Source organism: Petaurus breviceps, unplaced genomic scaffold (assembly GCF_028583685.1).
Source record: "Petaurus breviceps papuanus isolate PSGF00001 unplaced genomic scaffold, PetGlider_PUasm1.0 37, whole genome shotgun sequence".
NCBI lineage: Eukaryota > Metazoa > Chordata > Mammalia > Diprotodontia > Petauridae > Petaurus > Petaurus breviceps.
In genome coordinates this window covers 108392921-108401804 of record NW_027186296.1, presented here as the reverse complement: position 1 = coordinate 108401804, position 8884 = coordinate 108392921, and positions in this window count along the sequence as shown.

The following is an 8884-nucleotide window of genomic DNA, read 5'->3' as shown; positions in this document are numbered from 1 at the left end:
TCTGTCTCTGTCTCTGATTCTGTCTCTCTTCTCCCTTTCTTTCTTTCTCTTTCCCTTTCCCTTCTTCTCCGTCTCTGTCTCTCTTCTCCTCTTCTTTCCCTTTCTGTTTTCTCCTCTTCTGTTGTCTTCTCTTTTCCCTCTCTGGTTCTGCATGGCTGGTGGCTATTGTCCACCACACATTCCATTCAACTAAACATGTGACACATTCTCAAATGGGCAGCTGGATAAAGTATGTAACAGAAAATACAGTACAGCTGCCAGAACCCCAGACCTTGAGATCTTCTTGTCAATCCCTTGCCAGGTCTCAGCCCTGCTCCTGTCCTGGATCTCAGTCTGGATTCTAAATTTGTTTTTAGATCTGTATACAGTCCTGTATCCTTTCTTAGATTTATGCAATACCAGTAATTCTTTGGTAGGTATCAAAAGGTGGAGTTTCTAATCTGGTATTTTGTCATTTGACTTTAGGATTGGGATCCAACAGAGTCATTTTAGACACCAGAAATTTTGCTCTTTTTTGAAGCCTATGCAAAATGATTTTCCAGGGCTACCCATCTACCTAGTGGTCTATAATTCTGGAGACCTGTAAATCTTGAGTCCCATTCCTGATACTCCTTAAGCAAACCTTTGCAAACAGTTTAACCTCTCTGGGTCTCAGTTTCCTCACCTATAAAATGAAGAGGTCAGACTAGATGACCTCTAAAGTCCTCTTCAATTCTAAATCTATGATCCTATGATCTTAAGTACAAATGAAAAGGAAAGTGAGGAGGGTCACAGATAAAAGTACTCCAGAAATATGTAAAGAGAGAGCACATACTAGCATATGGGGGATGAGTGCATAATATTAAGCACTAACATTGAGTGTTTTGAAGTTTGCAAAATGCTTCACAAACAATATTTTATCTGAGTCTTCCAACAACAGGTATTATTTCCATTTTACAGCTGAGAAAACTAAGTCTCAGAAAGCTTAAGTAGCTTACTTAGGGGAGGGAGGAAAAGAGTAAGCATTTCTTAAGTGCCTCCTACATTCCAAGCATTGTACTAAGTGCTTTACAAAATATTATTTCATTTGATCTTCACAGCACTCTGAGGTAGGTGCTACTTAGGGTCGTGCAGTTGTATCACATACAGGATTTGAAAATGCATCTCCTGTTCTCCAGGTCCTATCTACTGAGCCACCTACTAAAGCTTCATGGACAAAGTGGCAGCTTAATTGAGTGATGAAGACAGAAAAAGATTGAAAAACATAGAGATAAAGGAGGGGTGCGTTCTAGGCCAGGAGGATTGTTTGTGTGAATGTATAAAAGCAGGAAAAGGCTGGAATGTAAAGTTCATGAAGGGGAATGAGGTGAAATAAGGCAGGAAAGAGGATGAAACCAGACATTGGAGGGTCCTAAATTCCATCCTAGCTGAAATAGGAAGCCCCTGAAGACATTTGAGCAAGAGAACAACATAGTCAAACCTGTGATTTAGGATGATCTTTTTGGTAAATGTATGGAGAATGGATTGGAGAAACTAGAGTAGGGAGACCAGTCAAGAGGTTTATTACAATAACCCAGGCAAAAGCAGTGAGGAAGGCCTGAACCGGAATGGTAGCAAGGTAGATGAAGGCAGCAGTATAGAAAATTCATTATAGAGGTGGAACTGACCCAACTTGGCAACTATTTGGATATGGAGGATGAGGGAAAGAGAAAGTGAAAGGCAACTCCCAGGCTATAAACCTCTTATTTATGTTAATACATTATTATGTGTTATGTTAACACATATTATTATTATTGTTATTTTTAAATGTAATACATAAATATTTTAAAAGTATCAGTTTTGTCTAATATTATAAATAGCTATAGATGTAAATCATATAAGCAAAAACTCTTTGTGATCCTTGACAATTTTTAAGAGGGAAAAGGGATTCTAAAGTTGGGGAAATGCTTGGACTGTTTTCACTTCCTATGCCCCTTCTCATGTTTCTAAATGCAACTGGAAGAAGTCATATAGCCAAGTGGACTGAGACCTTTACGAATGTATATCTCAGCTCAAGTGAGTCCTCACAATAGCAAGATAATCCTTTTACATCTTCATGACCAATTTGCTATCCTATTTCCCACAGAAGATGTTCCAAATCTTTATTCTACTCAAGTCTCTCACCCCAGTTCCTCCTCACACCATCAGAGATGAGGACAGCATACCATACTTTACTAAGAAAATAGATAACATTTGCCTGGAACTCTCTCAACTTTCCTTATATACATTTCAAAATCCAAGACATTATTCCCCATTCTCTCCTTTTCTCTAGTCTTAGATGAAGAAGATATGATTTCTCCTCATGAAGGCTAGCTCCTCTACATATACACACAATCCCATTCCCTCCTATCTTGTCCAAAATATTGCCCTGTCAATCATACCCCACCTCTTCGATCTCTTCCCATCTATTTGTTCCTTCCTAGATGAATACAAACATGCCAAGATCTCTCCCTTCTTAAACAACTTTCATTAAATCCTACCATGTCCTCAAGCTATCATTCCTTCCTTGAAAAAGCTATCTGTACTCACTGTTTCCCCTTTCTATCTTTTCACTCACTAATCAATCTTTTTCAGTCTGACTTCTAACCTTAACCCTCAACTGGACCTGTTCTCTTCAAAGTTCCAGATGATCTCTTAATCGCCAGATCCAAAGGCCTTTTCTCACTCTTCATGTTTTTTGGCCTCACTAGTATTTGACATTCTTTCCTCCTGGATATTCTCTCCTCTCTGGGTTTTTGTAACACTATTCTGCCTGGGTGCGCCTGTTACCTCTGTTGTTCCCTTGTCCCTTGTTGATTCATTAGCTACATCATGTCCTGTAACTGTCTGTCTCCTTGAAGGCTCTGAGCTAAGCCCCCTACTCTCTTTCCTCTTTGTCTATTGCTTGGTGTAATAGCAAGCACCCTAGCACACCCAGGATGGCCTGCTAGCACAGGTTCTTTGATCTGTTTTTAAAGGAGAGACTGCTCAAAAAGGGGTTAACAATCTACTTTAATGATATTCACTAGTTTAGGGGAAAAGTCATCACCCTGAATGTGGAGAAAATACAAGCAAAGAAATTAGCACAAAGACAAACAGACAGGGCTCCAGCTGTCTGACATAGCAATATTGCTGTACACTTTACATACATCACTGGATAGAGGGAGCGCAGACATCTAAGCACTGGGGGAGGGGGCTGGCTCTGAACATGTGGCTACTCAGAGTCTTGATCAGGAAATCAAAAGATCCTTCTCATGAGTGAATCCCCAAAGCAAAATACTAACCTTCCAGAATATATAACAAAGACTTGGCATCTAATTGGCTGTGTGCTGAGGAGCTTGAAAATCCTCCTGCCCCAGCACTTAACTGGAAACTCCCCGTAGCCCAGAGCCTAATTAACTCTGTGCCAGGGCTCTATGTGCCTATTAAGGGTCAGGGAAGATCTTCAAATTCCCTTAACATTGCAGTTGGTGATCTCATCAGCTGTCACATGTTTAATGATTATGTCTGTTAATTTAATTATTATATTTACGTAGACTCCCAGATTTACATATCAGTCCTAGTCTGTCTCCTGAACTCCAGGTGCATGTCTCAGTGGCCTATTAGACATTTATTAGATGTTTTCTAAGCATCTCAACTCAGCATATCCAAACCTGAACTCAGTGTCTTTTCCCCCAAACTCACCCCTTTCAAACTTTTTTTTTTTTTAAGCAATCGGGGTTAAGTAACTTGCTCAAGGTTACACGGCCAGTTTTTTTCTGGGTGTGGTGCTGAGTGTCTGAGCCCGGGATTCAATCTCCAGGTCTTCTCAACACTGGAGCCGGTGCTCTTACTTGCTGTGCTACCTGGCCGCCCCCAAACTTTTTAATTTTGTTGAATGCATTGCAATCCTTCTAGTTGCCCAGTATTGCAACCTTGACATTATCCTGGACTCTTCACTTTTCCTCATCTCATATATCCAAACTGTTGCCAAATACTGTTATTTCTATCTTCACGATATTTCTTATATCTGTCCCTTTCTACCTAATCATACAGCCACCAGTCTAATTCAGACCTTTATAACCTCTCCCCTGAATTATTTCAAGGGCCTTCTAATTGGTCTCCTTGTCTTGTCTCTCCTCAATCCAGTCCATTCTCCACAGAGTTATTTAGGTCTGCTTTCCCTTTAGATTCAAATATATACTTCTCTGTTTGACAGTTAAGACTTTCCACATTTTTACCCCAACCTACCTTTCTAATCTTGTTATATATTACTATTTTTCCTGTATTCTTTGGTCTAACCAGACTGGCTTTCCTACTGTTCCTCACCCCCAACATTCCATCTCTTATTTTTCTATTGCTCTTCTTTTCCTCCATATGTAGACTCTTTTCCCCTCCTCACCTCTGTCTCTTAGAATCCCTTGTTTCCTTCAGAACTCAACTCAAGCTCCATCTTCTACATAAAACCTGATCTTCCAACTAGTAGTACCGTCTCTCCCCAGTTACTTTGTGTTTATATAACTATATTTCACATGTAGTTATACAGGTACATGTTGTTTCTCCTGTTAGAATATAAGGTCCTTGAGGGAAAGGACTGTTTGTTTTGCGTCTTTGTATGCCCAGCACCTAGCACAATGTCTGGTACTTAGTAGGTGCTTGATAAATAATTATTGACTAATTAGTTTATTTCTGAGATGGAAGTCCTCGGGTTGATCAAAGTGTGAGAAAGAAGGAAAATGGAAGTGATGTCAGAGAAGTTCTGAGGGCAAAGGAAGACTCCAGCCCTGGGATGTAGAGGCAGCCAAGTCCTTTTCTGCCATAACTCCTAGGAGGGGAATTTCTGGCAGTGCTCTGAACTTCCAAGTGAGGGACAGAAAAGGACCTTATTTTCCATAGGTCATTTCCCATTTTCCTGGCTTCCAAGATGTTCTCTTCATTCTGCCTTAGGCATAGGCAGCCTTATGCTTCTGAGGATACATTGGCCTTTTGCCCAGCCTTGTCCAAGATTACTTACCTGGTAAAACAGAGGGACTAGGACTTGAACACAAGTCTCCTGACTCCAAATCCATTTCTCTTCCATCTTGCAGCCTTGTCATAACTGAACATGGAAGAATTTAATCAGAATGACAATTTTCTCCCAACCCCCAAAAAACTTTCAATATTTATAGCATTTAATACTATGCAAACCTAGTGTTAGCTAGTCTGAACAGGGGCCTGGGGTGGGGTGCAAAGCTTTCATTGTATTTCATTTAATGCTTAGTGTCATTAAAGTAGAACATTTCACATACACATAAACATACACAGAGTAGTTTGATTTGGGTTTGGACCCACTTAGGGGAATTCCCTTCAAAGAAGCAGACTGGGAACTCCTCTATAATTATAACATTAGTCTCTTGTGGGTAATAAGAGGTTAAGTGATTTGCATGTGGTCACAAAGTAGTTATGTACACCAGGTCTTCCTTAGTCCTAGGCCAGTCTTCTCTCTGCTTCACCATGTTGCCCTTCAACAACTTGGTGATAGCAACAACAATAACAGATATTTGTATAATAGCTCTAGTTTTTGTTTTTGTCCTTTACAAAGAGGTAGTTTACAAAGCACTTTCTTCACTACAACCCCATGATTTAGGTAGCATGGGCATTATTGTGTCAATTTTATAGAGAAAGAAACTGTCTAGGAGGGATTAAGTACCTTCCCCAAGGCCATACATTTAGTAAATAGAAGGCAAAGGCCTCTGTCTTTAGATCTGACCCACTGCTCTTTTGCCCCACTGTGCTGCATAGCACTTTGGGGTTTGCAAAGCTCATTTCTCATAGCAACCTTGTTAGACAGGTAATGACAGTATTATGAGCCACATTTCACAAAGGAGGAAATTGAGATTGACAAAGGTAAAGTGCCTTTATTTTTCCCCCATTTTTTATGCCACCATTGACCTCTCCCTTATAACTATAGAAAATATGTGTGGTTGGATCACACAATTTAAAGATAAAGCTATACTGAATGACTCCTGGATAGATACCTAATCTGAAACCTGACACACCCTGAGAAGGAAAGAACAGAAACTACAATTTCCATCTTTGCTAAGAGTCAGACAAATGTTCTTGCAGGCTCCACAACCAGCCTAGCTGGGAAGGGATCCAGGACTGTTATTACTGGGTGATCCCTGCTTCACTCTTCTATCTCCAAGAAGGATATTGGGCTAGAATTATAGCTACATACCATACATCACATATCTATAGTCAGGCCATCTCCAGTTATCCTGATATGTATCTGGCCATTGGACCCAGATGACTCTGGAGGATAAAGTGAGGTTGGTGAGTTTGCACTTCAATCCAATTCACTTACATGTCATGGTATCATCTCCATGGTGACACGGTCCTCTTCTAGAATGGAAGGACAAACAGTCTATAGTCTAGGATACTGAAAAGGGTTTTGAATCAAAAGCATTGTCCCTAATCACTATCAACAAGGAGGGTAACATTTAGCTTGCACTTGATATCTTCCTGTTCATTATGCTAAAAGTTGGTTATGCAAATGATAGTCAAGAATATCTAGTATGCCTTTTTATCAAGATAAGCAGTAACTAGAAATCAGGGAAGTACTAGGTATTAGAACAGGAAAAAGGAAAACCAAGGGTCTAGCTCCTTGGGATCTCTATAAACCTTAGCTCTCAAGGAAAGAAAATAATCTCCCTGATGGGGGAGCTTAGACATGCAGATGCTGGAAGTCAATGGAAATATTGGTGACAGTGACCAAGGGGTGGTCACTTTTCTCATATATTTCAAACTCAGCTCAGTTTAAAGAAAGTTCTTTCTCCTGATTTACATATGCAGCACATCAGGCTCATAAGTCATGTTTCCCTCTGTGTATGTAGCTCTGAGTCACAGTTCTACCTTTCATGATAATTGCCCCAGGCTTGAGCAGAAGTAAGGTTATAGAACAAGGAAAAATACTTAAGCAAAACTGGCCAATAGATTAACTACATTAGGCAGCCATTTGCAACATTTCACAACTGAGAGAAAGAATATGTATGTTCATCCTCTGTTCTCTGTAACCAAGATTATACACTTTAATTAATCTGCATGCAGCTACTTTTGAATATTGGTGTTTTCATTTACATTATCTTAGTCATCCTGTATATTTTTCTCTGAACTTTGCTTTCTTTTCTCAGTATCACTTCAAACAAGTCTTCCCATGATTCTCTGAATTCCTCATATTAGTTGTGACAGGTGGTGTATCCTAGGTATACACTGTGAGGGAATACTCAGCTGCACATGGCTTTTTATTCTATTTTGGTAGCACCATTTAATGTATACCTAGCATACATCAAGAACCATTCCACAATAGATAGGTAGACAAAGGATATGAACAAACAGTTTTCTAGAAAGGAAATGCAAATGATCAATGACCATATATAAATACTCCAAATCACTAATAGTAAGAGAAATGCAAATTAGAACAAACCTAAAGCTTCACCTCTCACGGCATCAAATTGGCAAAGATAATAAAAATAATCAGGCAGCTAGGTGGTGCAATGGATAGAGTGACAGGCTTGAAGTCCTGAAGACTTGAGTTCAAATTTGACCTCAGATACTTACTAACTGTGTGACCCTGGGCAAGTCACTTAATCCTGTTTGCCTCAGTTTCCTAATCTGTAGAATAATCTAGAGAAGGAAATGGCAAGCCACTTCAGTCCTTCTGCCAAGAAAACCCCAAATAGAGTCACAAAGAGTCAGATATGACTGAAAAACAACTAAACAAAATTTAAAATAGGATAGTGAGTATTGGAGGAACCGTATAAAGATAGTCTGACATATTGTTGGTAGTGCTGTGAACAGGTTCACCTGTTCTGAAAGTCAATTTGGAAAATTGCTGGAAAAGTCATTAAACGATGGAGAGGTCTTCTCTGAAAAGCTCCGCTAACGTGCACTCCCATCCCCACTTTGGACATTGGCTAGAGCAGATTGCCACTTGGTGGACAAATTATACGTTGCATTCCCTTGCTGGTTAATAAATGGTCTGCCTGTTTTTTTGGTAGACTTTCTTTTTTCCTCTTTGGTCTTACGCAAACAGGATTAAGTGACTTGCCCAGGGTCACACAGTTAGTAAGTGTCTGAGGTCAGATTTGAACTCAAGTCTTCAGGACTTCAAGCCTGTCACTCTATCCATTGCACCACCTAGCTGCCTGATTATTTTTATTATCTTTACCAATCTGATCCTTCATCTTTGTACATTGAAATATTTTATTTTTATTGAAAATTGTTAATAAATACAAAATAAATACAATAAAAAAGCAGGAAAAAAAAGGCAAGCCCACAACAAATGGTCATTTTATTCATTAACCCTCAAGAGAATGTAATATATATTTTTTCCACCAAGTGGAGATCTAGTCTAGACAGTGACCAAGGAGTGATCACTTTTCTCATATATTTAAGATTTTCCAAAATTATTGGACTGATTCCACCAGTTCCATAGTTCCACCGTTATTGCACAATCCTCTCAACATTGATTTTTCTATTATTTATTTCCTTTCCAGGCTATACTGCAGACTCATTTCTCCAGGACTTCCACCACTGTGTCATAGAAAACTTTTCATCCTGGAAGTTCATTACATTCCTGAACTCGTTCTTAGTACCCTCTCTTAGTAACCTTTGAATTCTTCCTCTGACTGGCTGGTTCCTCTAAGAGTCTCCATTTAAAGAAGGCCAAGCCAATCAGGTTTTCTTCCTCCAGGTTGTATCCCTGACTCTCCTGCACCTACTGAACCTCCACTAGGCACCTCCCATTCTGCCATCTTTCAGATGCCTAGTGTGTGTTGTCTTCCCTCTTTAGAGGGAACTATCTTTTTTGGGGGGTCTTTTTTTCTTTTTTATTGGAGGGGGGAAGGCCGGACAATTGGGGTTAAATTAC